At 55.1% G+C, this 22,755-nt stretch overlaps 67 non-coding genes across 67 annotated transcripts; all 67 read left to right on the top strand.

The window, feature by feature from the left end:
- The first annotated feature begins 245 nt into the window (after positions 1–245).
- On the top strand, positions 246–327 carry Trnal-aag (transfer RNA leucine (anticodon AAG)). The gene has a single exon. It is a non-coding gene; the product is annotated as a tRNA-Leu (tRNA).
- Positions 328–405: 78 nt separating this feature from the next.
- Trnal-cag (transfer RNA leucine (anticodon CAG)) lies at positions 406–487 on the top strand. Its single transcript has one exon. It is a non-coding gene; the product is annotated as a tRNA-Leu (tRNA).
- Positions 488–761: 274 nt separating this feature from the next.
- Trnae-cuc (transfer RNA glutamic acid (anticodon CUC)) lies at positions 762–833 on the top strand. Its single transcript has one exon. It is a non-coding gene; the product is annotated as a tRNA-Glu (tRNA).
- Positions 834–1,215: 382 nt separating this feature from the next.
- Positions 1,216–1,287, top strand: Trnah-gug (transfer RNA histidin (anticodon GUG)). Its single transcript has one exon. It is a non-coding gene; the product is annotated as a tRNA-His (tRNA).
- Positions 1,288–1,575: 288 nt separating this feature from the next.
- Trnal-aag (transfer RNA leucine (anticodon AAG)) lies at positions 1,576–1,657 on the top strand. The gene has a single exon. It is a non-coding gene; the product is annotated as a tRNA-Leu (tRNA).
- Positions 1,658–1,735: 78 nt separating this feature from the next.
- Trnal-cag (transfer RNA leucine (anticodon CAG)) lies at positions 1,736–1,817 on the top strand. The gene has a single exon. It is a non-coding gene; the product is annotated as a tRNA-Leu (tRNA).
- A 274-nt stretch (positions 1,818–2,091) lies between these two features.
- Trnae-cuc (transfer RNA glutamic acid (anticodon CUC)) lies at positions 2,092–2,163 on the top strand. Its single transcript has one exon. It is a non-coding gene; the product is annotated as a tRNA-Glu (tRNA).
- Positions 2,164–2,545: 382 nt separating this feature from the next.
- Trnah-gug (transfer RNA histidin (anticodon GUG)) lies at positions 2,546–2,617 on the top strand. The gene has a single exon. It is a non-coding gene; the product is annotated as a tRNA-His (tRNA).
- Positions 2,618–2,905: 288 nt separating this feature from the next.
- On the top strand, positions 2,906–2,987 carry Trnal-aag (transfer RNA leucine (anticodon AAG)). The gene has a single exon. It is a non-coding gene; the product is annotated as a tRNA-Leu (tRNA).
- A 78-nt stretch (positions 2,988–3,065) lies between these two features.
- On the top strand, positions 3,066–3,147 carry Trnal-cag (transfer RNA leucine (anticodon CAG)). Its single transcript has one exon. It is a non-coding gene; the product is annotated as a tRNA-Leu (tRNA).
- A 274-nt stretch (positions 3,148–3,421) lies between these two features.
- On the top strand, positions 3,422–3,493 carry Trnae-cuc (transfer RNA glutamic acid (anticodon CUC)). Its single transcript has one exon. It is a non-coding gene; the product is annotated as a tRNA-Glu (tRNA).
- A 382-nt stretch (positions 3,494–3,875) lies between these two features.
- Positions 3,876–3,947, top strand: Trnah-gug (transfer RNA histidin (anticodon GUG)). The gene has a single exon. It is a non-coding gene; the product is annotated as a tRNA-His (tRNA).
- A 288-nt stretch (positions 3,948–4,235) lies between these two features.
- Positions 4,236–4,317, top strand: Trnal-aag (transfer RNA leucine (anticodon AAG)). The gene has a single exon. It is a non-coding gene; the product is annotated as a tRNA-Leu (tRNA).
- Positions 4,318–4,395: 78 nt separating this feature from the next.
- On the top strand, positions 4,396–4,477 carry Trnal-cag (transfer RNA leucine (anticodon CAG)). The gene has a single exon. It is a non-coding gene; the product is annotated as a tRNA-Leu (tRNA).
- A 274-nt stretch (positions 4,478–4,751) lies between these two features.
- Trnae-cuc (transfer RNA glutamic acid (anticodon CUC)) lies at positions 4,752–4,823 on the top strand. Its single transcript has one exon. It is a non-coding gene; the product is annotated as a tRNA-Glu (tRNA).
- Positions 4,824–5,205: 382 nt separating this feature from the next.
- Trnah-gug (transfer RNA histidin (anticodon GUG)) lies at positions 5,206–5,277 on the top strand. Its single transcript has one exon. It is a non-coding gene; the product is annotated as a tRNA-His (tRNA).
- A 288-nt stretch (positions 5,278–5,565) lies between these two features.
- Trnal-aag (transfer RNA leucine (anticodon AAG)) lies at positions 5,566–5,647 on the top strand. Its single transcript has one exon. It is a non-coding gene; the product is annotated as a tRNA-Leu (tRNA).
- Positions 5,648–5,725: 78 nt separating this feature from the next.
- Trnal-cag (transfer RNA leucine (anticodon CAG)) lies at positions 5,726–5,807 on the top strand. The gene has a single exon. It is a non-coding gene; the product is annotated as a tRNA-Leu (tRNA).
- Positions 5,808–6,081: 274 nt separating this feature from the next.
- Trnae-cuc (transfer RNA glutamic acid (anticodon CUC)) lies at positions 6,082–6,153 on the top strand. Its single transcript has one exon. It is a non-coding gene; the product is annotated as a tRNA-Glu (tRNA).
- Positions 6,154–6,535: 382 nt separating this feature from the next.
- Positions 6,536–6,607, top strand: Trnah-gug (transfer RNA histidin (anticodon GUG)). The gene has a single exon. It is a non-coding gene; the product is annotated as a tRNA-His (tRNA).
- Positions 6,608–6,895: 288 nt separating this feature from the next.
- On the top strand, positions 6,896–6,977 carry Trnal-aag (transfer RNA leucine (anticodon AAG)). The gene has a single exon. It is a non-coding gene; the product is annotated as a tRNA-Leu (tRNA).
- Positions 6,978–7,055: 78 nt separating this feature from the next.
- Positions 7,056–7,137, top strand: Trnal-cag (transfer RNA leucine (anticodon CAG)). Its single transcript has one exon. It is a non-coding gene; the product is annotated as a tRNA-Leu (tRNA).
- A 274-nt stretch (positions 7,138–7,411) lies between these two features.
- Trnae-cuc (transfer RNA glutamic acid (anticodon CUC)) lies at positions 7,412–7,483 on the top strand. The gene has a single exon. It is a non-coding gene; the product is annotated as a tRNA-Glu (tRNA).
- A 382-nt stretch (positions 7,484–7,865) lies between these two features.
- Trnah-gug (transfer RNA histidin (anticodon GUG)) lies at positions 7,866–7,937 on the top strand. Its single transcript has one exon. It is a non-coding gene; the product is annotated as a tRNA-His (tRNA).
- Positions 7,938–8,225: 288 nt separating this feature from the next.
- On the top strand, positions 8,226–8,307 carry Trnal-aag (transfer RNA leucine (anticodon AAG)). Its single transcript has one exon. It is a non-coding gene; the product is annotated as a tRNA-Leu (tRNA).
- Positions 8,308–8,385: 78 nt separating this feature from the next.
- Trnal-cag (transfer RNA leucine (anticodon CAG)) lies at positions 8,386–8,467 on the top strand. Its single transcript has one exon. It is a non-coding gene; the product is annotated as a tRNA-Leu (tRNA).
- A 274-nt stretch (positions 8,468–8,741) lies between these two features.
- Trnae-cuc (transfer RNA glutamic acid (anticodon CUC)) lies at positions 8,742–8,813 on the top strand. Its single transcript has one exon. It is a non-coding gene; the product is annotated as a tRNA-Glu (tRNA).
- A 382-nt stretch (positions 8,814–9,195) lies between these two features.
- Positions 9,196–9,267, top strand: Trnah-gug (transfer RNA histidin (anticodon GUG)). Its single transcript has one exon. It is a non-coding gene; the product is annotated as a tRNA-His (tRNA).
- A 288-nt stretch (positions 9,268–9,555) lies between these two features.
- Trnal-aag (transfer RNA leucine (anticodon AAG)) lies at positions 9,556–9,637 on the top strand. The gene has a single exon. It is a non-coding gene; the product is annotated as a tRNA-Leu (tRNA).
- Positions 9,638–9,715: 78 nt separating this feature from the next.
- On the top strand, positions 9,716–9,797 carry Trnal-cag (transfer RNA leucine (anticodon CAG)). Its single transcript has one exon. It is a non-coding gene; the product is annotated as a tRNA-Leu (tRNA).
- A 274-nt stretch (positions 9,798–10,071) lies between these two features.
- On the top strand, positions 10,072–10,143 carry Trnae-cuc (transfer RNA glutamic acid (anticodon CUC)). Its single transcript has one exon. It is a non-coding gene; the product is annotated as a tRNA-Glu (tRNA).
- A 382-nt stretch (positions 10,144–10,525) lies between these two features.
- On the top strand, positions 10,526–10,597 carry Trnah-gug (transfer RNA histidin (anticodon GUG)). The gene has a single exon. It is a non-coding gene; the product is annotated as a tRNA-His (tRNA).
- Positions 10,598–10,885: 288 nt separating this feature from the next.
- Positions 10,886–10,967, top strand: Trnal-aag (transfer RNA leucine (anticodon AAG)). Its single transcript has one exon. It is a non-coding gene; the product is annotated as a tRNA-Leu (tRNA).
- A 78-nt stretch (positions 10,968–11,045) lies between these two features.
- Positions 11,046–11,127, top strand: Trnal-cag (transfer RNA leucine (anticodon CAG)). The gene has a single exon. It is a non-coding gene; the product is annotated as a tRNA-Leu (tRNA).
- A 274-nt stretch (positions 11,128–11,401) lies between these two features.
- On the top strand, positions 11,402–11,473 carry Trnae-cuc (transfer RNA glutamic acid (anticodon CUC)). The gene has a single exon. It is a non-coding gene; the product is annotated as a tRNA-Glu (tRNA).
- A 382-nt stretch (positions 11,474–11,855) lies between these two features.
- On the top strand, positions 11,856–11,927 carry Trnah-gug (transfer RNA histidin (anticodon GUG)). Its single transcript has one exon. It is a non-coding gene; the product is annotated as a tRNA-His (tRNA).
- Positions 11,928–12,215: 288 nt separating this feature from the next.
- On the top strand, positions 12,216–12,297 carry Trnal-aag (transfer RNA leucine (anticodon AAG)). The gene has a single exon. It is a non-coding gene; the product is annotated as a tRNA-Leu (tRNA).
- Positions 12,298–12,375: 78 nt separating this feature from the next.
- Positions 12,376–12,457, top strand: Trnal-cag (transfer RNA leucine (anticodon CAG)). The gene has a single exon. It is a non-coding gene; the product is annotated as a tRNA-Leu (tRNA).
- Positions 12,458–12,731: 274 nt separating this feature from the next.
- On the top strand, positions 12,732–12,803 carry Trnae-cuc (transfer RNA glutamic acid (anticodon CUC)). Its single transcript has one exon. It is a non-coding gene; the product is annotated as a tRNA-Glu (tRNA).
- Positions 12,804–13,185: 382 nt separating this feature from the next.
- Positions 13,186–13,257, top strand: Trnah-gug (transfer RNA histidin (anticodon GUG)). The gene has a single exon. It is a non-coding gene; the product is annotated as a tRNA-His (tRNA).
- A 288-nt stretch (positions 13,258–13,545) lies between these two features.
- Positions 13,546–13,627, top strand: Trnal-aag (transfer RNA leucine (anticodon AAG)). Its single transcript has one exon. It is a non-coding gene; the product is annotated as a tRNA-Leu (tRNA).
- A 78-nt stretch (positions 13,628–13,705) lies between these two features.
- Trnal-cag (transfer RNA leucine (anticodon CAG)) lies at positions 13,706–13,787 on the top strand. Its single transcript has one exon. It is a non-coding gene; the product is annotated as a tRNA-Leu (tRNA).
- Positions 13,788–14,061: 274 nt separating this feature from the next.
- Trnae-cuc (transfer RNA glutamic acid (anticodon CUC)) lies at positions 14,062–14,133 on the top strand. The gene has a single exon. It is a non-coding gene; the product is annotated as a tRNA-Glu (tRNA).
- A 382-nt stretch (positions 14,134–14,515) lies between these two features.
- Positions 14,516–14,587, top strand: Trnah-gug (transfer RNA histidin (anticodon GUG)). The gene has a single exon. It is a non-coding gene; the product is annotated as a tRNA-His (tRNA).
- Positions 14,588–14,875: 288 nt separating this feature from the next.
- On the top strand, positions 14,876–14,957 carry Trnal-aag (transfer RNA leucine (anticodon AAG)). Its single transcript has one exon. It is a non-coding gene; the product is annotated as a tRNA-Leu (tRNA).
- Positions 14,958–15,035: 78 nt separating this feature from the next.
- Positions 15,036–15,117, top strand: Trnal-cag (transfer RNA leucine (anticodon CAG)). Its single transcript has one exon. It is a non-coding gene; the product is annotated as a tRNA-Leu (tRNA).
- Positions 15,118–15,391: 274 nt separating this feature from the next.
- Trnae-cuc (transfer RNA glutamic acid (anticodon CUC)) lies at positions 15,392–15,463 on the top strand. The gene has a single exon. It is a non-coding gene; the product is annotated as a tRNA-Glu (tRNA).
- Positions 15,464–15,845: 382 nt separating this feature from the next.
- On the top strand, positions 15,846–15,917 carry Trnah-gug (transfer RNA histidin (anticodon GUG)). The gene has a single exon. It is a non-coding gene; the product is annotated as a tRNA-His (tRNA).
- A 291-nt stretch (positions 15,918–16,208) lies between these two features.
- Trnal-aag (transfer RNA leucine (anticodon AAG)) lies at positions 16,209–16,290 on the top strand. The gene has a single exon. It is a non-coding gene; the product is annotated as a tRNA-Leu (tRNA).
- Positions 16,291–16,368: 78 nt separating this feature from the next.
- Positions 16,369–16,450, top strand: Trnal-cag (transfer RNA leucine (anticodon CAG)). Its single transcript has one exon. It is a non-coding gene; the product is annotated as a tRNA-Leu (tRNA).
- Positions 16,451–16,724: 274 nt separating this feature from the next.
- Trnae-cuc (transfer RNA glutamic acid (anticodon CUC)) lies at positions 16,725–16,796 on the top strand. The gene has a single exon. It is a non-coding gene; the product is annotated as a tRNA-Glu (tRNA).
- A 382-nt stretch (positions 16,797–17,178) lies between these two features.
- On the top strand, positions 17,179–17,250 carry Trnah-gug (transfer RNA histidin (anticodon GUG)). The gene has a single exon. It is a non-coding gene; the product is annotated as a tRNA-His (tRNA).
- A 288-nt stretch (positions 17,251–17,538) lies between these two features.
- On the top strand, positions 17,539–17,620 carry Trnal-aag (transfer RNA leucine (anticodon AAG)). The gene has a single exon. It is a non-coding gene; the product is annotated as a tRNA-Leu (tRNA).
- A 78-nt stretch (positions 17,621–17,698) lies between these two features.
- Positions 17,699–17,780, top strand: Trnal-cag (transfer RNA leucine (anticodon CAG)). The gene has a single exon. It is a non-coding gene; the product is annotated as a tRNA-Leu (tRNA).
- Positions 17,781–18,054: 274 nt separating this feature from the next.
- Trnae-cuc (transfer RNA glutamic acid (anticodon CUC)) lies at positions 18,055–18,126 on the top strand. The gene has a single exon. It is a non-coding gene; the product is annotated as a tRNA-Glu (tRNA).
- Positions 18,127–18,508: 382 nt separating this feature from the next.
- On the top strand, positions 18,509–18,580 carry Trnah-gug (transfer RNA histidin (anticodon GUG)). The gene has a single exon. It is a non-coding gene; the product is annotated as a tRNA-His (tRNA).
- Positions 18,581–18,868: 288 nt separating this feature from the next.
- Positions 18,869–18,950, top strand: Trnal-aag (transfer RNA leucine (anticodon AAG)). The gene has a single exon. It is a non-coding gene; the product is annotated as a tRNA-Leu (tRNA).
- A 78-nt stretch (positions 18,951–19,028) lies between these two features.
- Trnal-cag (transfer RNA leucine (anticodon CAG)) lies at positions 19,029–19,110 on the top strand. The gene has a single exon. It is a non-coding gene; the product is annotated as a tRNA-Leu (tRNA).
- Positions 19,111–19,839: 729 nt separating this feature from the next.
- Positions 19,840–19,911, top strand: Trnah-gug (transfer RNA histidin (anticodon GUG)). The gene has a single exon. It is a non-coding gene; the product is annotated as a tRNA-His (tRNA).
- Positions 19,912–20,200: 289 nt separating this feature from the next.
- On the top strand, positions 20,201–20,282 carry Trnal-aag (transfer RNA leucine (anticodon AAG)). The gene has a single exon. It is a non-coding gene; the product is annotated as a tRNA-Leu (tRNA).
- Positions 20,283–20,360: 78 nt separating this feature from the next.
- On the top strand, positions 20,361–20,442 carry Trnal-cag (transfer RNA leucine (anticodon CAG)). The gene has a single exon. It is a non-coding gene; the product is annotated as a tRNA-Leu (tRNA).
- A 274-nt stretch (positions 20,443–20,716) lies between these two features.
- Trnae-cuc (transfer RNA glutamic acid (anticodon CUC)) lies at positions 20,717–20,788 on the top strand. Its single transcript has one exon. It is a non-coding gene; the product is annotated as a tRNA-Glu (tRNA).
- Positions 20,789–21,171: 383 nt separating this feature from the next.
- Positions 21,172–21,243, top strand: Trnah-gug (transfer RNA histidin (anticodon GUG)). Its single transcript has one exon. It is a non-coding gene; the product is annotated as a tRNA-His (tRNA).
- Positions 21,244–21,533: 290 nt separating this feature from the next.
- Trnal-aag (transfer RNA leucine (anticodon AAG)) lies at positions 21,534–21,615 on the top strand. The gene has a single exon. It is a non-coding gene; the product is annotated as a tRNA-Leu (tRNA).
- Positions 21,616–21,694: 79 nt separating this feature from the next.
- Trnal-cag (transfer RNA leucine (anticodon CAG)) lies at positions 21,695–21,776 on the top strand. The gene has a single exon. It is a non-coding gene; the product is annotated as a tRNA-Leu (tRNA).
- A 274-nt stretch (positions 21,777–22,050) lies between these two features.
- On the top strand, positions 22,051–22,122 carry Trnae-cuc (transfer RNA glutamic acid (anticodon CUC)). Its single transcript has one exon. It is a non-coding gene; the product is annotated as a tRNA-Glu (tRNA).
- A 383-nt stretch (positions 22,123–22,505) lies between these two features.
- Trnah-gug (transfer RNA histidin (anticodon GUG)) lies at positions 22,506–22,578 on the top strand. Its single transcript has one exon. It is a non-coding gene; the product is annotated as a tRNA-His (tRNA).
- Positions 22,579–22,755: the final 177 nt, after the last annotated feature.

Raw genomic sequence — 22,755 nt, 5'->3', positions numbered from 1 at the left:
GACTCAGTGTTTGAAAACACGGTGCCCTCTTGATTTTTCACTCATGTTCCGCAGGCTGCAGGTGGCACTACCAATTCATTATCAACACGTAATGCCGCCGCACCAGAGCGCGGGCAGCTGCCTGTGTAGTGAATCTCTCTTCGAAGAAGGCATTTGTTTGAGGTGCAATGGATGAGCAGCCAGTCGCAGCAGAACAGGAAGCTGTGTCGTGGACTGTTTCTACAAAAGCGAAGAACACTGGCACAGGTAGCGTGGCCGAGCGGTCTAAGGCGCTGGTTTAAGGCACCAGTCTCTTCGGAGGCGTGGGTTCGAATCCCACCGCTGCCAATTTTTTCTCGTTTTTTGTGCCATTGCGGTGTTTTCTCGTGGGGTAGAACGCAGCTCCTCTGACCGCCGTGCGGCGTCGGTAGCGTGGCCGAGCGGTCTAAGGCGCTGGTTTCAGGCACCAGTCTCCTCGGAGGCGTGGGTTCGAATCCCACCGCTGCCAATGTTTTCTGTCTCGAAAGCCGGAGCACTGACTACCCGCGACGAAACAGCGCAGCAAGCCGTGAGCGTCTCTTTCTTAAATTGTCGCAGCACAGTGCGCGGTGCAACGACATGATTCACAGGCGCAGTTTGGTGTCATGATGGCTGGCGTTCGTCTCCACGAAATGTGTCCCGAGCATGCCGTTGTACAAAGAGGGAGCGCCTATGTTTACAGTTGTCGTTAAGTAGCGTGCGTATAGCTTGCTGTGTTCGCTGGAGGAGCCCTTGTGCCGTTGTCCGGTGTGGTCTAGTGGCTAGGATACCTGGCTCTCACCCAGGAGGCCCGGGTTCGATTCCCGGTACCGGAAATGCGCATTTTGCTGCTCCTCTTATGCGACTTGGCCCGACTTAGCTCGACTGACGCTCCGCTGACGCTTGCAGAAAACTACGTTAAGTACGATTCGGCGTGACAAGTGACGGCGAGAGCGATGCGACATCTGTCCACCTCTAATCGAGGCACATACCTGTGGTCATCAGACTTGGAGGACTGCAAGACATTGCCACTGGGGTTGAATGCAGCTAACCACACTGCTTGGTGTCCTAACAGCGCAGACACGTTCGTTTGCCAGTATACATATAATGGAGATCGCGTCTGACACAGCTGTGGGGAGACGCAGTGGTGTGTGGGCCGAGCTTTGCTGTTCATCGCCACTTGCAGTCGCGAGAACTGCTGTCGGCGGTGCTTCCGTGGCCGTGATCGTCTAGTGGTTAGGACATTGCGTTGTGGCCGCAATAACCCAGGTTCGAATCCTGGTCACGGCAATTTTTAAACTTTTTGCCTTGCTGTCGCTGCAGTGACGATTGTGACTCAGTGTTTGAAAACACGGTGCCCTCTTGATTTTTCACTCATGTTCCGCAGGCTGCAGGTGGCACTACCAATTCATTATCAACACGTAATGCCGCCGCACCAGAGCGCGGGCAGCTGCCTGTGTAGTGAATCTCTCTTCGAAGAAGGCATTTGTTTGAGGTGCAATGGATGAGCAGCCAGTCGCAGCAGAACAGGAAGCTGTGTCGTGGACTGTTTCTACAAAAGCGAAGAACACTGGCACAGGTAGCGTGGCCGAGCGGTCTAAGGCGCTGGTTTAAGGCACCAGTCTCTTCGGAGGCGTGGGTTCGAATCCCACCGCTGCCAATTTTTTCTCGTTTTTTGTGCCATTGCGGTGTTTTCTCGTGGGGTAGAACGCAGCTCCTCTGACCGCCGTGCGGCGTCGGTAGCGTGGCCGAGCGGTCTAAGGCGCTGGTTTCAGGCACCAGTCTCCTCGGAGGCGTGGGTTCGAATCCCACCGCTGCCAATGTTTTCTGTCTCGAAAGCCGGAGCACTGACTACCCGCGACGAAACAGCGCAGCAAGCCGTGAGCGTCTCTTTCTTAAATTGTCGCAGCACAGTGCGCGGTGCAACGACATGATTCACAGGCGCAGTTTGGTGTCATGATGGCTGGCGTTCGTCTCCGCGAAATGTGTCCCGAGCATGCCGTTGTACAAAGAGGGAGCGCCTATGTTTACAGTTGTCGTTAAGTAGCGTGCGTATAGCTTGCTGTGTTCGCTGGAGGAGCCCTTGTGCCGTTGTCCGGTGTGGTCTAGTGGCTAGGATACCTGGCTCTCACCCAGGAGGCCCGGGTTCGATTCCCGGTACCGGAAATGCGCATTTTGCTGCTCCTCTTATGCGACTTGGCCCGACTTAGCTCGACTGACGCTCCGCTGACGCTTGCAGAAAACTACGTTAAGTACGATTCGGCGTGACAAGTGACGGCGAGAGCGATGCGACATCTGTCCACCTCTAATCGAGGCACATACCTGTGGTCATCAGACTTGGAGGACTGCAAGACATTGCCACTGGGGTTGAATGCAGCTAACCACACTGCTTGGTGTCCTAACAGCGCAGACACGTTCGTTTGCCAGTATACATATAATGGAGATCGCGTCTGACACAGCTGTGGGGAGACGCAGTGGTGTGTGGGCCGAGCTTTGCTGTTCATCGCCACTTGCAGTCGCGAGAACTGCTGTCGGCGGTGCTTCCGTGGCCGTGATCGTCTAGTGGTTAGGACATTGCGTTGTGGCCGCAATAACCCAGGTTCGAATCCTGGTCACGGCAATTTTTAAACTTTTTGCCTTGCTGTCGCTGCAGTGACGATTGTGACTCAGTGTTTGAAAACACGGTGCCCTCTTGATTTTTCACTCATGTTCCGCAGGCTGCAGGTGGCACTACCAATTCATTATCAACACGTAATGCCGCCGCACCAGAGCGCGGGCAGCTGCCTGTGTAGTGAATCTCTCTTCGAAGAAGGCATTTGTTTGAGGTGCAATGGATGAGCAGCCAGTCGCAGCAGAACAGGAAGCTGTGTCGTGGACTGTTTCTACAAAAGCGAAGAACACTGGCACAGGTAGCGTGGCCGAGCGGTCTAAGGCGCTGGTTTAAGGCACCAGTCTCTTCGGAGGCGTGGGTTCGAATCCCACCGCTGCCAATTTTTTCTCGTTTTTTGTGCCATTGCGGTGTTTTCTCGTGGGGTAGAACGCAGCTCCTCTGACCGCCGTGCGGCGTCGGTAGCGTGGCCGAGCGGTCTAAGGCGCTGGTTTCAGGCACCAGTCTCCTCGGAGGCGTGGGTTCGAATCCCACCGCTGCCAATGTTTTCTGTCTCGAAAGCCGGAGCACTGACTACCCGCGACGAAACAGCGCAGCAAGCCGTGAGCGTCTCTTTCTTAAATTGTCGCAGCACAGTGCGCGGTGCAACGACATGATTCACAGGCGCAGTTTGGTGTCATGATGGCTGGCGTTCGTCTCCACGAAATGTGTCCCGAGCATGCCGTTGTACAAAGAGGGAGCGCCTATGTTTACAGTTGTCGTTAAGTAGCGTGCGTATAGCTTGCTGTGTTCGCTGGAGGAGCCCTTGTGCCGTTGTCCGGTGTGGTCTAGTGGCTAGGATACCTGGCTCTCACCCAGGAGGCCCGGGTTCGATTCCCGGTACCGGAAATGCGCATTTTGCTGCTCCTCTTATGCGACTTGGCCCGACTTAGCTCGACTGACGCTCCGCTGACGCTTGCAGAAAACTACGTTAAGTACGATTCGGCGTGACAAGTGACGGCGAGAGCGATGCGACATCTGTCCACCTCTAATCGAGGCACATACCTGTGGTCATCAGACTTGGAGGACTGCAAGACATTGCCACTGGGGTTGAATGCAGCTAACCACACTGCTTGGTGTCCTAACAGCGCAGACACGTTCGTTTGCCAGTATACATATAATGGAGATCGCGTCTGACACAGCTGTGGGGAGACGCAGTGGTGTGTGGGCCGAGCTTTGCTGTTCATCGCCACTTGCAGTCGCGAGAACTGCTGTCGGCGGTGCTTCCGTGGCCGTGATCGTCTAGTGGTTAGGACATTGCGTTGTGGCCGCAATAACCCAGGTTCGAATCCTGGTCACGGCAATTTTTAAACTTTTTGCCTTGCTGTCGCTGCAGTGACGATTGTGACTCAGTGTTTGAAAACACGGTGCCCTCTTGATTTTTCACTCATGTTCCGCAGGCTGCAGGTGGCACTACCAATTCATTATCAACACGTAATGCCGCCGCACCAGAGCGCGGGCAGCTGCCTGTGTAGTGAATCTCTCTTCGAAGAAGGCATTTGTTTGAGGTGCAATGGATGAGCAGCCAGTCGCAGCAGAACAGGAAGCTGTGTCGTGGACTGTTTCTACAAAAGCGAAGAACACTGGCACAGGTAGCGTGGCCGAGCGGTCTAAGGCGCTGGTTTAAGGCACCAGTCTCTTCGGAGGCGTGGGTTCGAATCCCACCGCTGCCAATTTTTTCTCGTTTTTTGTGCCATTGCGGTGTTTTCTCGTGGGGTAGAACGCAGCTCCTCTGACCGCCGTGCGGCGTCGGTAGCGTGGCCGAGCGGTCTAAGGCGCTGGTTTCAGGCACCAGTCTCCTCGGAGGCGTGGGTTCGAATCCCACCGCTGCCAATGTTTTCTGTCTCGAAAGCCGGAGCACTGACTACCCGCGACGAAACAGCGCAGCAAGCCGTGAGCGTCTCTTTCTTAAATTGTCGCAGCACAGTGCGCGGTGCAACGACATGATTCACAGGCGCAGTTTGGTGTCATGATGGCTGGCGTTCGTCTCCACGAAATGTGTCCCGAGCATGCCGTTGTACAAAGAGGGAGCGCCTATGTTTACAGTTGTCGTTAAGTAGCGTGCGTATAGCTTGCTGTGTTCGCTGGAGGAGCCCTTGTGCCGTTGTCCGGTGTGGTCTAGTGGCTAGGATACCTGGCTCTCACCCAGGAGGCCCGGGTTCGATTCCCGGTACCGGAAATGCGCATTTTGCTGCTCCTCTTATGCGACTTGGCCCGACTTAGCTCGACTGACGCTCCGCTGACGCTTGCAGAAAACTACGTTAAGTACGATTCGGCGTGACAAGTGACGGCGAGAGCGATGCGACATCTGTCCACCTCTAATCGAGGCACATACCTGTGGTCATCAGACTTGGAGGACTGCAAGACATTGCCACTGGGGTTGAATGCAGCTAACCACACTGCTTGGTGTCCTAACAGCGCAGACACGTTCGTTTGCCAGTATACATATAATGGAGATCGCGTCTGACACAGCTGTGGGGAGACGCAGTGGTGTGTGGGCCGAGCTTTGCTGTTCATCGCCACTTGCAGTCGCGAGAACTGCTGTCGGCGGTGCTTCCGTGGCCGTGATCGTCTAGTGGTTAGGACATTGCGTTGTGGCCGCAATAACCCAGGTTCGAATCCTGGTCACGGCAATTTTTAAACTTTTTGCCTTGCTGTCGCTGCAGTGACGATTGTGACTCAGTGTTTGAAAACACGGTGCCCTCTTGATTTTTCACTCATGTTCCGCAGGCTGCAGGTGGCACTACCAATTCATTATCAACACGTAATGCCGCCGCACCAGAGCGCGGGCAGCTGCCTGTGTAGTGAATCTCTCTTCGAAGAAGGCATTTGTTTGAGGTGCAATGGATGAGCAGCCAGTCGCAGCAGAACAGGAAGCTGTGTCGTGGACTGTTTCTACAAAAGCGAAGAACACTGGCACAGGTAGCGTGGCCGAGCGGTCTAAGGCGCTGGTTTAAGGCACCAGTCTCTTCGGAGGCGTGGGTTCGAATCCCACCGCTGCCAATTTTTTCTCGTTTTTTGTGCCATTGCGGTGTTTTCTCGTGGGGTAGAACGCAGCTCCTCTGACCGCCGTGCGGCGTCGGTAGCGTGGCCGAGCGGTCTAAGGCGCTGGTTTCAGGCACCAGTCTCCTCGGAGGCGTGGGTTCGAATCCCACCGCTGCCAATGTTTTCTGTCTCGAAAGCCGGAGCACTGACTACCCGCGACGAAACAGCGCAGCAAGCCGTGAGCGTCTCTTTCTTAAATTGTCGCAGCACAGTGCGCGGTGCAACGACATGATTCACAGGCGCAGTTTGGTGTCATGATGGCTGGCGTTCGTCTCCGCGAAATGTGTCCCGAGCATGCCGTTGTACAAAGAGGGAGCGCCTATGTTTACAGTTGTCGTTAAGTAGCGTGCGTATAGCTTGCTGTGTTCGCTGGAGGAGCCCTTGTGCCGTTGTCCGGTGTGGTCTAGTGGCTAGGATACCTGGCTCTCACCCAGGAGGCCCGGGTTCGATTCCCGGTACCGGAAATGCGCATTTTGCTGCTCCTCTTATGCGACTTGGCCCGACTTAGCTCGACTGACGCTCCGCTGACGCTTGCAGAAAACTACGTTAAGTACGATTCGGCGTGACAAGTGACGGCGAGAGCGATGCGACATCTGTCCACCTCTAATCGAGGCACATACCTGTGGTCATCAGACTTGGAGGACTGCAAGACATTGCCACTGGGGTTGAATGCAGCTAACCACACTGCTTGGTGTCCTAACAGCGCAGACACGTTCGTTTGCCAGTATACATATAATGGAGATCGCGTCTGACACAGCTGTGGGGAGACGCAGTGGTGTGTGGGCCGAGCTTTGCTGTTCATCGCCACTTGCAGTCGCGAGAACTGCTGTCGGCGGTGCTTCCGTGGCCGTGATCGTCTAGTGGTTAGGACATTGCGTTGTGGCCGCAATAACCCAGGTTCGAATCCTGGTCACGGCAATTTTTAAACTTTTTGCCTTGCTGTCGCTGCAGTGACGATTGTGACTCAGTGTTTGAAAACACGGTGCCCTCTTGATTTTTCACTCATGTTCCGCAGGCTGCAGGTGGCACTACCAATTCATTATCAACACGTAATGCCGCCGCACCAGAGCGCGGGCAGCTGCCTGTGTAGTGAATCTCTCTTCGAAGAAGGCATTTGTTTGAGGTGCAATGGATGAGCAGCCAGTCGCAGCAGAACAGGAAGCTGTGTCGTGGACTGTTTCTACAAAAGCGAAGAACACTGGCACAGGTAGCGTGGCCGAGCGGTCTAAGGCGCTGGTTTAAGGCACCAGTCTCTTCGGAGGCGTGGGTTCGAATCCCACCGCTGCCAATTTTTTCTCGTTTTTTGTGCCATTGCGGTGTTTTCTCGTGGGGTAGAACGCAGCTCCTCTGACCGCCGTGCGGCGTCGGTAGCGTGGCCGAGCGGTCTAAGGCGCTGGTTTCAGGCACCAGTCTCCTCGGAGGCGTGGGTTCGAATCCCACCGCTGCCAATGTTTTCTGTCTCGAAAGCCGGAGCACTGACTACCCGCGACGAAACAGCGCAGCAAGCCGTGAGCGTCTCTTTCTTAAATTGTCGCAGCACAGTGCGCGGTGCAACGACATGATTCACAGGCGCAGTTTGGTGTCATGATGGCTGGCGTTCGTCTCCGCGAAATGTGTCCCGAGCATGCCGTTGTACAAAGAGGGAGCGCCTATGTTTACAGTTGTCGTTAAGTAGCGTGCGTATAGCTTGCTGTGTTCGCTGGAGGAGCCCTTGTGCCGTTGTCCGGTGTGGTCTAGTGGCTAGGATACCTGGCTCTCACCCAGGAGGCCCGGGTTCGATTCCCGGTACCGGAAATGCGCATTTTGCTGCTCCTCTTATGCGACTTGGCCCGACTTAGCTCGACTGACGCTCCGCTGACGCTTGCAGAAAACTACGTTAAGTACGATTCGGCGTGACAAGTGACGGCGAGAGCGATGCGACATCTGTCCACCTCTAATCGAGGCACATACCTGTGGTCATCAGACTTGGAGGACTGCAAGACATTGCCACTGGGGTTGAATGCAGCTAACCACACTGCTTGGTGTCCTAACAGCGCAGACACGTTCGTTTGCCAGTATACATATAATGGAGATCGCGTCTGACACAGCTGTGGGGAGACGCAGTGGTGTGTGGGCCGAGCTTTGCTGTTCATCGCCACTTGCAGTCGCGAGAACTGCTGTCGGCGGTGCTTCCGTGGCCGTGATCGTCTAGTGGTTAGGACATTGCGTTGTGGCCGCAATAACCCAGGTTCGAATCCTGGTCACGGCAATTTTTAAACTTTTTGCCTTGCTGTCGCTGCAGTGACGATTGTGACTCAGTGTTTGAAAACACGGTGCCCTCTTGATTTTTCACTCATGTTCCGCAGGCTGCAGGTGGCACTACCAATTCATTATCAACACGTAATGCCGCCGCACCAGAGCGCGGGCAGCTGCCTGTGTAGTGAATCTCTCTTCGAAGAAGGCATTTGTTTGAGGTGCAATGGATGAGCAGCCAGTCGCAGCAGAACAGGAAGCTGTGTCGTGGACTGTTTCTACAAAAGCGAAGAACACTGGCACAGGTAGCGTGGCCGAGCGGTCTAAGGCGCTGGTTTAAGGCACCAGTCTCTTCGGAGGCGTGGGTTCGAATCCCACCGCTGCCAATTTTTTCTCGTTTTTTGTGCCATTGCGGTGTTTTCTCGTGGGGTAGAACGCAGCTCCTCTGACCGCCGTGCGGCGTCGGTAGCGTGGCCGAGCGGTCTAAGGCGCTGGTTTCAGGCACCAGTCTCCTCGGAGGCGTGGGTTCGAATCCCACCGCTGCCAATGTTTTCTGTCTCGAAAGCCGGAGCACTGACTACCCGCGACGAAACAGCGCAGCAAGCCGTGAGCGTCTCTTTCTTAAATTGTCGCAGCACAGTGCGCGGTGCAACGACATGATTCACAGGCGCAGTTTGGTGTCATGATGGCTGGCGTTCGTCTCCACGAAATGTGTCCCGAGCATGCCGTTGTACAAAGAGGGAGCGCCTATGTTTACAGTTGTCGTTAAGTAGCGTGCGTATAGCTTGCTGTGTTCGCTGGAGGAGCCCTTGTGCCGTTGTCCGGTGTGGTCTAGTGGCTAGGATACCTGGCTCTCACCCAGGAGGCCCGGGTTCGATTCCCGGTACCGGAAATGCGCATTTTGCTGCTCCTCTTATGCGACTTGGCCCGACTTAGCTCGACTGACGCTCCGCTGACGCTTGCAGAAAACTACGTTAAGTACGATTCGGCGTGACAAGTGACGGCGAGAGCGATGCGACATCTGTCCACCTCTAATCGAGGCACATACCTGTGGTCATCAGACTTGGAGGACTGCAAGACATTGCCACTGGGGTTGAATGCAGCTAACCACACTGCTTGGTGTCCTAACAGCGCAGACACGTTCGTTTGCCAGTATACATATAATGGAGATCGCGTCTGACACAGCTGTGGGGAGACGCAGTGGTGTGTGGGCCGAGCTTTGCTGTTCATCGCCACTTGCAGTCGCGAGAACTGCTGTCGGCGGTGCTTCCGTGGCCGTGATCGTCTAGTGGTTAGGACATTGCGTTGTGGCCGCAATAACCCAGGTTCGAATCCTGGTCACGGCAATTTTTAAACTTTTTGCCTTGCTGTCGCTGCAGTGACGATTGTGACTCAGTGTTTGAAAACACGGTGCCCTCTTGATTTTTCACTCATGTTCCGCAGGCTGCAGGTGGCACTACCAATTCATTATCAACACGTAATGCCGCCGCACCAGAGCGCGGGCAGCTGCCTGTGTAGTGAATCTCTCTTCGAAGAAGGCATTTGTTTGAGGTGCAATGGATGAGCAGCCAGTCGCAGCAGAACAGGAAGCTGTGTCGTGGACTGTTTCTACAAAAGCGAAGAACACTGGCACAGGTAGCGTGGCCGAGCGGTCTAAGGCGCTGGTTTAAGGCACCAGTCTCTTCGGAGGCGTGGGTTCGAATCCCACCGCTGCCAATTTTTTCTCGTTTTTTGTGCCATTGCGGTGTTTTCTCGTGGGGTAGAACGCAGCTCCTCTGACCGCCGTGCGGCGTCGGTAGCGTGGCCGAGCGGTCTAAGGCGCTGGTTTCAGGCACCAGTCTCCTCGGAGGCGTGGGTTCGAATCCCACCGCTGCCAATGTTTTCTGTCTCGAAAGCCGGAGCACTGACTACCCGCGACGAAACAGCGCAGCAAGCCGTGAGCGTCTCTTTCTTAAATTGTCGCAGCACAGTGCGCGGTGCAACGACATGATTCACAGGCGCAGTTTGGTGTCATGATGGCTGGCGTTCGTCTCCGCGAAATGTGTCCCGAGCATGCCGTTGTACAAAGAGGGAGCGCCTATGTTTACAGTTGTCGTTAAGTAGCGTGCGTATAGCTTGCTGTGTTCGCTGGAGGAGCCCTTGTGCCGTTGTCCGGTGTGGTCTAGTGGCTAGGATACCTGGCTCTCACCCAGGAGGCCCGGGTTCGATTCCCGGTACCGGAAATGCGCATTTTGCTGCTCCTCTTATGCGACTTGGCCCGACTTAGCTCGACTGACGCTCCGCTGACGCTTGCAGAAAACTACGTTAAGTACGATTCGGCGTGACAAGTGACGGCGAGAGCGATGCGACATCTGTCCACCTCTAATCGAGGCACATACCTGTGGTCATCAGACTTGGAGGACTGCAAGACATTGCCACTGGGGTTGAATGCAGCTAACCACACTGCTTGGTGTCCTAACAGCGCAGACACGTTCGTTTGCCAGTATACATATAATGGAGATCGCGTCTGACACAGCTGTGGGGAGACGCAGTGGTGTGTGGGCCGAGCTTTGCTGTTCATCGCCACTTGCAGTCGCGAGAACTGCTGTCGGCGGTGCTTCCGTGGCCGTGATCGTCTAGTGGTTAGGACATTGCGTTGTGGCCGCAATAACCCAGGTTCGAATCCTGGTCACGGCAATTTTTAAACTTTTTGCCTTGCTGTCGCTGCAGTGACGATTGTGACTCAGTGTTTGAAAACACGGTGCCCTCTTGATTTTTCACTCATGTTCCGCAGGCTGCAGGTGGCACTACCAATTCATTATCAACACGTAATGCCGCCGCACCAGAGCGCGGGCAGCTGCCTGTGTAGTGAATCTCTCTTCGAAGAAGGCATTTGTTTGAGGTGCAATGGATGAGCAGCCAGTCGCAGCAGAACAGGAAGCTGTGTCGTGGACTGTTTCTACAAAAGCGAAGAACACTGGCACAGGTAGCGTGGCCGAGCGGTCTAAGGCGCTGGTTTAAGGCACCAGTCTCTTCGGAGGCGTGGGTTCGAATCCCACCGCTGCCAATTTTTTCTCGTTTTTTGTGCCATTGCGGTGTTTTCTCGTGGGGTAGAACGCAGCTCCTCTGACCGCCGTGCGGCGTCGGTAGCGTGGCCGAGCGGTCTAAGGCGCTGGTTTCAGGCACCAGTCTCCTCGGAGGCGTGGGTTCGAATCCCACCGCTGCCAATGTTTTCTGTCTCGAAAGCCGGAGCACTGACTACCCGCGACGAAACAGCGCAGCAAGCCGTGAGCGTCTCTTTCTTAAATTGTCGCAGCACAGTGCGCGGTGCAACGACATGATTCACAGGCGCAGTTTGGTGTCATGATGGCTGGCGTTCGTCTCCGCGAAATGTGTCCCGAGCATGCCGTTGTACAAAGAGGGAGCGCCTATGTTTACAGTTGTCGTTAAGTAGCGTGCGTATAGCTTGCTGTGTTCGCTGGAGGAGCCCTTGTGCCGTTGTCCGGTGTGGTCTAGTGGCTAGGATACCTGGCTCTCACCCAGGAGGCCCGGGTTCGATTCCCGGTACCGGAAATGCGCATTTTGCTGCTCCTCTTATGCGACTTGGCCCGACTTAGCTCGACTGACGCTCCGCTGACGCTTGCAGAAAACTACGTTAAGTACGATTCGGCGTGACAAGTGACGGCGAGAGCGATGCGACATCTGTCCACCTCTAATCGAGGCACATACCTGTGGTCATCAGACTTGGAGGACTGCAAGACATTGCCACTGGGGTTGAATGCAGCTAACCACACTGCTTGGTGTCCTAACAGCGCAGACACGTTCGTTTGCCAGTATACATATAATGGAGATCGCGTCTGACACAGCTGTGGGGAGACGCAGTGGTGTGTGGGCCGAGCTTTGCTGTTCATCGCCACTTGCAGTCGCGAGAACTGCTGTCGGCGGTGCTTCCGTGGCCGTGATCGTCTAGTGGTTAGGACATTGCGTTGTGGCCGCAATAACCCAGGTTCGAATCCTGGTCACGGCAATTTTTAAACTTTTTGCCTTGCTGTCGCTGCAGTGACGATTGTGACTCAGTGTTTGAAAACACGGTGCCCTCTTGATTTTTCACTCATGTTCCGCAGGCTGCAGGTGGCACTACCAATTCATTATCAACACGTAATGCCGCCGCACCAGAGCGCGGGCAGCTGCCTGTGTAGTGAATCTCTCTTCGAAGAAGGCATTTGTTTGAGGTGCAATGGATGAGCAGCCAGTCGCAGCAGAACAGGAAGCTGTGTCGTGGACTGTTTCTACAAAAGCGAAGAACACTGGCACAGGTAGCGTGGCCGAGCGGTCTAAGGCGCTGGTTTAAGGCACCAGTCTCTTCGGAGGCGTGGGTTCGAATCCCACCGCTGCCAATTTTTTCTCGTTTTTTGTGCCATTGCGGTGTTTTCTCGTGGGGTAGAACGCAGCTCCTCTGACCGCCGTGCGGCGTCGGTAGCGTGGCCGAGCGGTCTAAGGCGCTGGTTTCAGGCACCAGTCTCCTCGGAGGCGTGGGTTCGAATCCCACCGCTGCCAATGTTTTCTGTCTCGAAAGCCGGAGCACTGACTACCCGCGACGAAACAGCGCAGCAAGCCGTGAGCGTCTCTTTCTTAAATTGTCGCAGCACAGTGCGCGGTGCAACGACATGATTCACAGGCGCAGTTTGGTGTCATGATGGCTGGCGTTCGTCTCCGCGAAATGTGTCCCGAGCATGCCGTTGTACAAAGAGGGAGCGCCTATGTTTACAGTTGTCGTTAAGTAGCGTGCGTATAGCTTGCTGTGTTCGCTGGAGGAGCCCTTGTGCCGTTGTCCGGTGTGGTCTAGTGGCTAGGATACCTGGCTCTCACCCAGGAGGCCCGGGTTCGATTCCCGGTACCGGAAATGCGCATTTTGCTGCTCCTCTTATGCGACTTGGCCCGACTTAGCTCGACTGACGCTCCGCTGACGCTTGCAGAAAACTACGTTAAGTACGATTCGGCGTGACAAGTGACGGCGAGAGCGATGCGACATCTGTCCACCTCTAATCGAGGCACATACCTGTGGTCATCAGACTTGGAGGACTGCAAGACATTGCCACTGGGGTTGAATGCAGCTAACCACACTGCTTGGTGTCCTAACAGCGCAGACACGTTCGTTTGCCAGTATACATATAATGGAGATCGCGTCTGACACAGCTGTGGGGAGACGCAGTGGTGTGTGGGCCGAGCTTTGCTGTTCATCGCCACTTGCAGTCGCGAGAACTGCTGTCGGCGGTGCTTCCGTGGCCGTGATCGTCTAGTGGTTAGGACATTGCGTTGTGGCCGCAATAACCCAGGTTCGAATCCTGGTCACGGCAATTTTTAAACTTTTTGCCTTGCTGTCGCTGCAGTGACGATTGTGACTCAGTGTTTGAAAACACGGTGCCCTCTTGATTTTTCACTCATGTTCCGCAGGCTGCAGGTGGCACTACCAATTCATTATCAACACGTAATGCCGCCGCACCAGAGCGCGGGCAGCTGCCTGTGTAGTGAATCTCTCTTCGAAGAAGGCATTTGTTTGAGGTGCAATGGATGAGCAGCCAGTCGCAGCAGAACAGGAAGCTGTGTCGTGGACTGTTTCTACAAAAGCGAAGAACACTGGCACAGGTAGCGTGGCCGAGCGGTCTAAGGCGCTGGTTTAAGGCACCAGTCTCTTCGGAGGCGTGGGTTCGAATCCCACCGCTGCCAATTTTTTCTCGTTTTTTGTGCCATTGCGGTGTTTTCTCGTGGGGTAGAACGCAGCTCCTCTGACCGCCGTGCGGCGTCGGTAGCGTGGCCGAGCGGTCTAAGGCGCTGGTTTCAGGCACCAGTCTCCTCGGAGGCGTGGGTTCGAATCCCACCGCTGCCAATGTTTTCTGTCTCGAAAGCCGGAGCACTGACTACCCGCGACGAAACAGCGCAGCAAGCCGTGAGCGTCTCTTTCTTAAATTGTCGCAGCACAGTGCGCGGTGCAACGACATGATTCACAGGCGCAGTTTGGTGTCATGATGGCTGGCGTTCGTCTCCGCGAAATGTGTCCCGAGCATGCCGTTGTACAAAGAGGGAGCGCCTATGTTTACAGTTGTCGTTAAGTAGCGTGCGTATAGCTTGCTGTGTTCGCTGGAGGAGCCCTTGTGCCGTTGTCCGGTGTGGTCTAGTGGCTAGGATACCTGGCTCTCACCCAGGAGGCCCGGGTTCGATTCCCGGTACCGGAAATGCGCATTTTGCTGCTCCTCTTATGCGACTTGGCCCGACTTAGCTCGACTGACGCTCCGCTGACGCTTGCAGAAAACTACGTTAAGTACGATTCGGCGTGACAAGTGACGGCGAGAGCGATGCGACATCTGTCCACCTCTAATCGAGGCACATACCTGTGGTCATCAGACTTGGAGGACTGCAAGACATTGCCACTGGGGTTGAATGCAGCTAACCACACTGCTTGGTGTCCTAACAGCGCAGACACGTTCGTTTGCCAGTATACATATAATGGAGATCGCGTCTGACACAGCTGTGGGGAGACGCAGTGGTGTGTGGGCCGAGCTTTGCTGTTCATTGCCACTTGCAGTCGCGAGAACTGCTGTCGGCGGTGCTTCCGTGGCCGTGATCGTCTAGTGGTTAGGACATTGCGTTGTGGCCGCAATAACCCAGGTTCGAATCCTGGTCACGGCAATTTTTAAACTTTTTGCCTTGCTGTCGCTGCAGTGACGATTGTGACTCAGTGTTTGAAAACACGGTGCCCTCTTGATTTTTCACTCATGTTCCGCAGGCTGCAGGTGGCACTACCAATTCATTATCAACACGTAATGCCGCCGCACCAGAGCGCGGGCAGCTGCCTGTGTAGTGAATCTCTCTTCGAAGAAGGCATTTGTTTGAGGTGCAATGGATGAGCAGCCAGTCGCAGCAGAACAGGAAGCTGTGTCGTGGACTGTTTCTACAAAAGCGAAGAACACTGGCACAGGTAGCGTGGCCGAGCGGTCTAAGGCGCTGGTTTAAGGCACCAGTCTCTTCGGAGGCGTGGGTTCGAATCCCACCGCTGCCAATTTTTTCTCGTTTTTTGTGCCATTGCGGTGTTTTCTCGTGGGGTAGAACGCAGCTCCTCTGACCGCCGTGCGGCGTCGGTAGCGTGGCCGAGCGGTCTAAGGCGCTGGTTTCAGGCACCAGTCTCCTCGGAGGCGTGGGTTCGAATCCCACCGCTGCCAATGTTTTCTGTCTCGAAAGCCGGAGCACTGACTACCCGCGACGAAACAGCGCAGCAAGCCGTGAGCGTCTCTTTCTTAAATTGTCGCAGCACAGTGCGCGGTGCAACGACATGATTCACAGGCGCAGTTTGGTGTCATGATGGCTGGCGTTCGTCTCCGCGAAATGTGTCCCGAGCATGCCGTTGTACAAAGAGGGAGCGCCTATGTTTACAGTTGTCGTTAAGTAGCGTGCGTATAGCTTGCTGTGTTCGCTGGAGGAGCCCTTGTGCCGTTGTCCGGTGTGGTCTAGTGGCTAGGATACCTGGCTCTCACCCAGGAGGCCCGGGTTCGATTCCCGGTACCGGAAATGCGCATTTTGCTGCTCCTCTTATGCGACTTGGCCCGACTTAGCTCGACTGACGCTCCGCTGACGCTTGCAGAAAACTACGTTAAGTACGATTCGGCGTGACAAGTGACGGCGAGAGCGATGCGACATCTGTCCACCTCTAATCGAGGCACATACCTGTGGTCATCAGACTTGGAGGACTGCAAGACATTGCCACTGGGGTTGAATGCAGCTAACCACACTGCTTGGTGTCCTAACAGCGCAGACACGTTCGTTTGCCAGTATACATATAATGGAGATCGCGTCTGACACAGCTGTGGGGAGACGCAGTGGTGTGTGGGCCGAGCTTTGCTGTTCATCGCCACTTGCAGTCGCGAGAACTGCTGTCGGCGGTGCTTCCGTGGCCGTGATCGTCTAGTGGTTAGGACATTGCGTTGTGGCCGCAATAACCCAGGTTCGAATCCTGGTCACGGCAATTTTTAAACTTTTTGCCTTGCTGTCGCTGCAGTGACGATTGTGACTCAGTGTTTGAAAACACGGTGCCCTCTTGATTTTTCACTCATGTTCCGCAGGCTGCAGGTGGCACTACCAATTCATTATCAACACGTAATGCCGCCGCACCAGAGCGCGGGCAGCTGCCTGTGTAGTGAATCTCTCTTCGAAGAAGAAGGCATTTGTTTGAGGTGCAATGGATGAGCAGCCAGTCGCAGCAGAACAGGAAGCTGTGTCGTGGACTGTTTCTACAAAAGCGAAGAACACTGGCACAGGTAGCGTGGCCGAGCGGTCTAAGGCGCTGGTTTAAGGCACCAGTCTCTTCGGAGGCGTGGGTTCGAATCCCACCGCTGCCAATTTTTTCTCGTTTTTTGTGCCATTGCGGTGTTTTCTCGTGGGGTAGAACGCAGCTCCTCTGACCGCCGTGCGGCGTCGGTAGCGTGGCCGAGCGGTCTAAGGCGCTGGTTTCAGGCACCAGTCTCCTCGGAGGCGTGGGTTCGAATCCCACCGCTGCCAATGTTTTCTGTCTCGAAAGCCGGAGCACTGACTACCCGCGACGAAACAGCGCAGCAAGCCGTGAGCGTCTCTTTCTTAAATTGTCGCAGCACAGTGCGCGGTGCAACGACATGATTCACAGGCGCAGTTTGGTGTCATGATGGCTGGCGTTCGTCTCCGCGAAATGTGTCCCGAGCATGCCGTTGTACAAAGAGGGAGCGCCTATGTTTACAGTTGTCGTTAAGTAGCGTGCGTATAGCTTGCTGTGTTCGCTGGAGGAGCCCTTGTGCCGTTGTCCGGTGTGGTCTAGTGGCTAGGATACCTGGCTCTCACCCAGGAGGCCCGGGTTCGATTCCCGGTACCGGAAATGCGCATTTTGCTGCTCCTCTTATGCGACTTGGCCCGACTTAGCTCGACTGACGCTCCGCTGACGCTTGCAGAAAACTACGTTAAGTACGATTCGGCGTGACAAGTGACGGCGAGAGCGATGCGACATCTGTCCACCTCTAATCGAGGCACATACCTGTGGTCATCAGACTTGGAGGACTGCAAGACATTGCCACTGGGGTTGAATGCAGCTAACCACACTGCTTGGTGTCCTAACAGCGCAGACACGTTCGTTTGCCAGTATACATATAATGGAGATCGCGTCTGACACAGCTGTGGGGAGACGCAGTGGTGTGTGGGCCGAGCTTTGCTGTTCATCGCCACTTGCAGTCGCGAGAACTGCTGTCGGCGGTGCTTCCGTGGCCGTGATCGTCTAGTGGTTAGGACATTGCGTTGTGGCCGCAATAACCCAGGTTCGAATCCTGGTCACGGCAATTTTTAAACTTTTTGCCTTGCTGTCGCTGCAGTGACGATTGTGACTCAGTGTTTGAAAACACGGTGCCCTCTTGATTTTTCACTCATGTTCCGCAGGCTGCAGGTGGCACTACCAATTCATTATCAACACGTAATGCCGCCGCACCAGAGCGCGGGCAGCTGCCTGTGTAGTGAATCTCTCTTCGAAGAAGGCATTTGTTTGAGGTGCAATGGATGAGCAGCCAGTCGCAGCAGAACAGGAAGCTGTGTCGTGGACTGTTTCTACAAAAGCGAAGAACACTGGCACAGGTAGCGTGGCCGAGCGGTCTAAGGCGCTGGTTTAAGGCACCAGTCTCTTCGGAGGCGTGGGTTCGAATCCCACCGCTGCCAATTTTTTCTCGTTTTTTGTGCCATTGCGGTGTTTTCTCGTGGGGTAGAACGCAGCTCCTCTGACCGCCGTGCGGCGTCGGTAGCGTGGCCGAGCGGTCTAAGGCGCTGGTTTCAGGCACCAGTCTCCTCGGAGGCGTGGGTTCGAATCCCACCGCTGCCAATGTTTTCTGTCTCGAAAGCCGGAGCACTGACTACCCGCGACGAAACAGCGCAGCAAGCCGTGAGCGTCTCTTTCTTAAATTGTCGCAGCACAGTGCGCGGTGCAACGACATGATTCACAGGCGCAGTTTGGTGTCATGATGGCTGGCGTTCGTCTCCGCGAAATGTGTCCCGAGCATGCCGTTGTACAAAGAGGGAGCGCCTATGTTTACAGTTGTCGTTAAGTAGCGTGCGTATAGCTTGCTGTGTTCGCTGGAGGAGCCCTTGTGCCGTTGTCCGGTGTGGTCTAGTGGCTAGGATACCTGGCTCTCACCCAGGAGGCCCGGGTTCGATTCCCGGTACCGGAAATGCGCATTTTGCTGCTCCTCTTATGCGACTTGGCCCGACTTAGCTCGACTGACGCTCCGCTGACGCTTGCAGAAAACTACGTTAAGTACGATTCGGCGTGACAAGTGACGGCGAGAGCGATGCGACATCTGTCCACCTCTAATCGAGGCACATACCTGTGGTCATCAGACTTGGAGGACTGCAAGACATTGCCACTGGGGTTGAATGCAGCTAACCACACTGCTTGGTGTCCTAACAGCGCAGACACGTTCGTTTGCCAGTATACATATAATGGAGATCGCGTCTGACACAGCTGTGGGGAGACGCAGTGGTGTGTGGGCCGAGCTTTGCTGTTCATCGCCACTTGCAGTCGCGAGAACTGCTGTCGGCGGTGCTTCCGTGGCCGTGATCGTCTAGTGGTTAGGACATTGCGTTGTGGCCGCAATAACCCAGGTTCGAATCCTGGTCACGGCAATTTTTAAACTTTTTGCCTTGCTGTCGCTGCAGTGACGATTGTGACTCAGTGTTTGAAAACACGGTGCCCTCTTGATTTTTCACTCATGTTCCGCAGGCTGCAGGTGGCACTACCAATTCATTATCAACACGTAATGCCGCCGCACCAGAGCGCGGGCAGCTGCCTGTGTAGTGAATCTCTCTTCGAAGAAGGCATTTGTTTGAGGTGCAATGGATGAGCAGCCAGTCGCAGCAGAACAGGAAGCTGTGTCGTGGACTGTTTCTACAAAAGCGAAGAACACTGGCACAGGTAGCGTGGCCGAGCGGTCTAAGGCGCTGGTTTAAGGCACCAGTCTCTTCGGAGGCGTGGGTTCGAATCCCACCGCTGCCAATTTTTTCTCGTTTTTTGTGCCATTGCGGTGTTTTCTCGTGGGGTAGAACGCAGCTCCTCTGACCGCCGTGCGGCGTCGGTAGCGTGGCCGAGCGGTCTAAGGCGCTGGTTTCAGGCACCAGTCTCCTCGGAGGCGTGGGTTCGAATCCCACCGCTGCCAATGTTTTCTGTCTCGAAAGCCGGAGCACTGACTACCCGCGACGAAACAGCGCAGCAAGCCGTGAGCGTCTCTTTCTTAAATTGTCGCAGCACAGTGCGCGGTGCAACGACATGATTCACAGGCGCAGTTTGGTGTCATGATGGCTGGCGTTCGTCTCCGCGAAATGTGTCCCGAGCATGCCGTTGTACAAAGAGGGAGCGCCTATGTTTACAGTTGTCGTTAAGTAGCGTGCGTATAGCTTGCTGTGTTCGCTGGAGGAGCCCTTGTGCCGTTGTCCGGTGTGGTCTAGTGGCTAGGATACCTGGCTCTACACCCAGGAGGCCCGGGTTCGATTCCCGGTACCGGAAATGCGCATTTTGCTGCTCCTCTTATGCGACTTGGCCCGACTTAGCTCGACTGACGCTCCGCTGACGCTTGCAGAAAACTACGTTAAGTACGATTCGGCGTGACAAGTGACGGCGAGAGCGATGCGACATCTGTCCACCTCTAATCGAGGCACATACCTGTGGTCATCAGACTTGGAGGACTGCAAGACATTGCCACTGGGGTTGAATGCAGCTAACCACACTGCTTGGTGTCCTAACAGCGCAGACACGTTCGTTTGCCAGTATACATATAATGGAGATCGCGTCTGACACAGCTGTGGGGAGACGCAGTGGTGTGTGGGCCGAGCTTTGCTGTTCATCGCCACTTGCAGTCGCGAGAACTGCTGTCGGCGGTGCTTCCGTGGCCGTGATCGTCTAGTGGTTAGGACATTGCGTTGTGGCCGCAATAACCCAGGTTCGAATCCTGGTCACGGCAATTTTTAAACTTTTTGCCTTGCTGTCGCTGCAGTGACGATTGTGACTCAGTGTTTGAAAACACGGTGCCCTCTTGATTTTTCACGTCATGTTCCGCAGGCTGCAGGTGGCACTACCAATTCATTATCAACACGTAATGCCGCCGCACCAGAGCGCGGGCAGCTGCCTGTGTAGTGAATCTCTCTTCGAAGAAGGCATTTGTTTGAGGTGCAATGGATGAGCAGCCAGTCGCAGCAGAACAGGAAGCTGTGTCGTGGACTGTTTCTACAAAAGCGAAGAACACTGGCACAGGTAGCGTGGCCGAGCGGTCTAAGGCGCTGGTTTAAGGCACCAGTCTCTTCGGAGGCGTGGGTTCGAATCCCACCGCTGCCAATTTTTTCTCGTTTTTTGTGCCATTGCGGTGTTTTCTCGTGGGGTAGAACGCAGCTCCTCTGACCGCCGTGCGGCGTCGGTAGCGTGGCCGAGCGGTCTAAGGCGCTGGTTTCAGGCACCAGTCTCCTCGGAGGCGTGGGTTCGAATCCCACCGCTGCCAATGTTTTCTGTCTCGAAAGCCGGAGCACTGACTACCCGCGACGAAACAGCGCAGCAAGCCGTGAGCGTCTCTTTCTTAAATTGTCGCAGCACAGTGCGCGGTGCAACGACATGATTCACAGGCGCAGTTTGGTGTCATGATGGCTGGCGTTCGTCTCCGCGAAATGTGTCCCGAGCATGCCGTTGTACAAAGAGGGAGCGCCTATGTTTACAGTTGTCGTTAAGTAGCGTGCGTATAGCTTGCTGTGTTCGCTGGAGGAGCCCTTGTGCCGTTGTCCGGTGTGGTCTAGTGGCTAGGATACCTGGCTCTCACCCAGGAGGCCCGGGTTCGATTCCCGGTACCGGAAATTGCGCATTTTGCTGCTCCTCTTATGCGACTTGGCCCGACTTAGCTCGACTGACGCTCCGCTGACGCTTGCAGAAAACTACGTTAAGTACGATTCGGCGTGACAAGTGACGGCGAGAGCGATGCGACATCTGTCCACCTCTAATCGAGGCACATACCTGTGGTCATCAGACTTGGAGGACTGCAAGACATTGCCACTGGGGTTGAATGCAGCTAACCACACTGCTTGGTGTCCTAACAGCGCAGACACGTTCGTTTGCCAGTATACATATAATGGAGATCGCGTCTGACACAGCTGTGGGGAGACGCAGTGGTGTGTGGGCCGAGCTTTGCTGTTCATCGCCACTTGCAGTCGCGAGAACTGCTGTCGGCGGTGCTTCCGTGGCCGTGATCGTCTAGTGGTTAGGACATTGCGTTGTGGCCGCAATAACCCAGGTTCGAATCCTGGTCACGGCAATTTTTAAACTTTTTGCCTTGCTGTCGCTGCAGTGGACGATTGTGACTCAGTGTTTGAAAACACGGGTGCCCTCTTGATTTTTCACTCATGTTCCGCAGGCTGCAGGTGGCACTACCAATTCATTATCAACACGTAATGCCGCCGCACCAGAGCGCGGGCAGCTGCCTGTGTAGTGAATCTCTCTTCGAAGAAGGCATTTGTTTGAGGTGCAATGGATGAGCAGCCAGTCGCAGCAGAACAGGAAGCTGTGTCGTGGACTGTTTCTACAAAAGCGAAGAACACTGGCACAGGTAGCGTGGCCGAGCGGTCTAAGGCGCTGGTTTAAGGCACCAGTCTCTTCGGAGGCGTGGGTTCGAATCCCACCGCTGCCAATTTTTTCTCGTTTTTTGTGCCATTGCGGTGTTTTCCTCGTGGGGTAGAACGCAGCTCCTCTGACCGCCGTGCGGCGTCGGTAGCGTGGCCGAGCGGTCTAAGGCGCTGGTTTCAGGCACCAGTCTCCTCGGAGGCGTGGGTTCGAATCCCACCGCTGCCAATGTTTTCTGTCTCGAAAGCCGGAGCACTGACTACCCGCGACGAAACAGCGCAGCAAGCCGTGAGCGTCTCTTTCTTAAATTGTCGCAGCACAGTGCGCGGTGCAACGACATGATTCACAGGCGCAGTTTGGTGTCATGATGGCTGGCGTTCGTCTCCACGAAATGTGTCCCGAGCATGCCGTTGTACAAAGAGGGAGCGCCTATGTTTACAGTTGTCGTTAAGTAGCGTGCGTATAGCTTGCTGTGTTCGCTGGAGGAGCCCTTGTGCCGTTGTCCGGTGTGGTCTAGTGGCTAGGATACCTGGCTCTCACCCAGGAGGCCCGGGTTCGATTCCCGGTACCGGAAATGCGCATTTTGCTGCTCCTCTTATGCGACTTGGCCCGACTTAGCTCGACTGACGCTCCGCTGACGCTTGCAGAAAACTACGTTAAGTACGATTCGGCGTGACAAGTGACGGCGAGAGCGATGCGACATCTGTCCACCTCTAATCGAGGCACATACCTGTGGTCATCAGACTTGGAGGACTGCAAGACATTGCCACTGGGGTTGAATGCAGCTAACCACACTGCTTGGTGTCCTAACAGCGCAGACACGTTCGTTTGCCAGTATACATATAATGGAGATCGCGTCTGACACAGCTGTGGGGAGACGCAGTGGTGTGTGGGCCGAGCTTTGCTGTTCATCGCCACTTGCAGTCGCCGAGAACTGCTGTCGGCGGTGCTTCCGTGGCCGTGATCGTCTAGTGGTTAGGACATTGCGTTGTGGCCGCAAATAACCCAGGTTCGAATCCTGGTCACGGCAATTTTTAAACTTTTTGCCTTGCTGTCGCTGCAGTGACGATTGTGACTCAGTGTTTGAAAACACGGTGCCCTCTTGATTTTTCACTCATGTTCCGCAGGCTGCAGGTGGCACTACCAATTCATTATCAACACGTAATGCCGCCGCACCAGAGCGCGGGCAGCTGCCTGTGTAGTGAAT

Source organism: Schistocerca cancellata, unplaced genomic scaffold (genome assembly GCF_023864275.1).
Source record: "Schistocerca cancellata isolate TAMUIC-IGC-003103 unplaced genomic scaffold, iqSchCanc2.1 HiC_scaffold_452, whole genome shotgun sequence".
Lineage (NCBI taxonomy): Eukaryota > Metazoa > Arthropoda > Insecta > Orthoptera > Acrididae > Schistocerca > Schistocerca cancellata.
The sequence above is the reverse complement of the archived record's forward strand: the minus strand, read 5'-3'. Positions and strand labels throughout refer to the sequence as shown.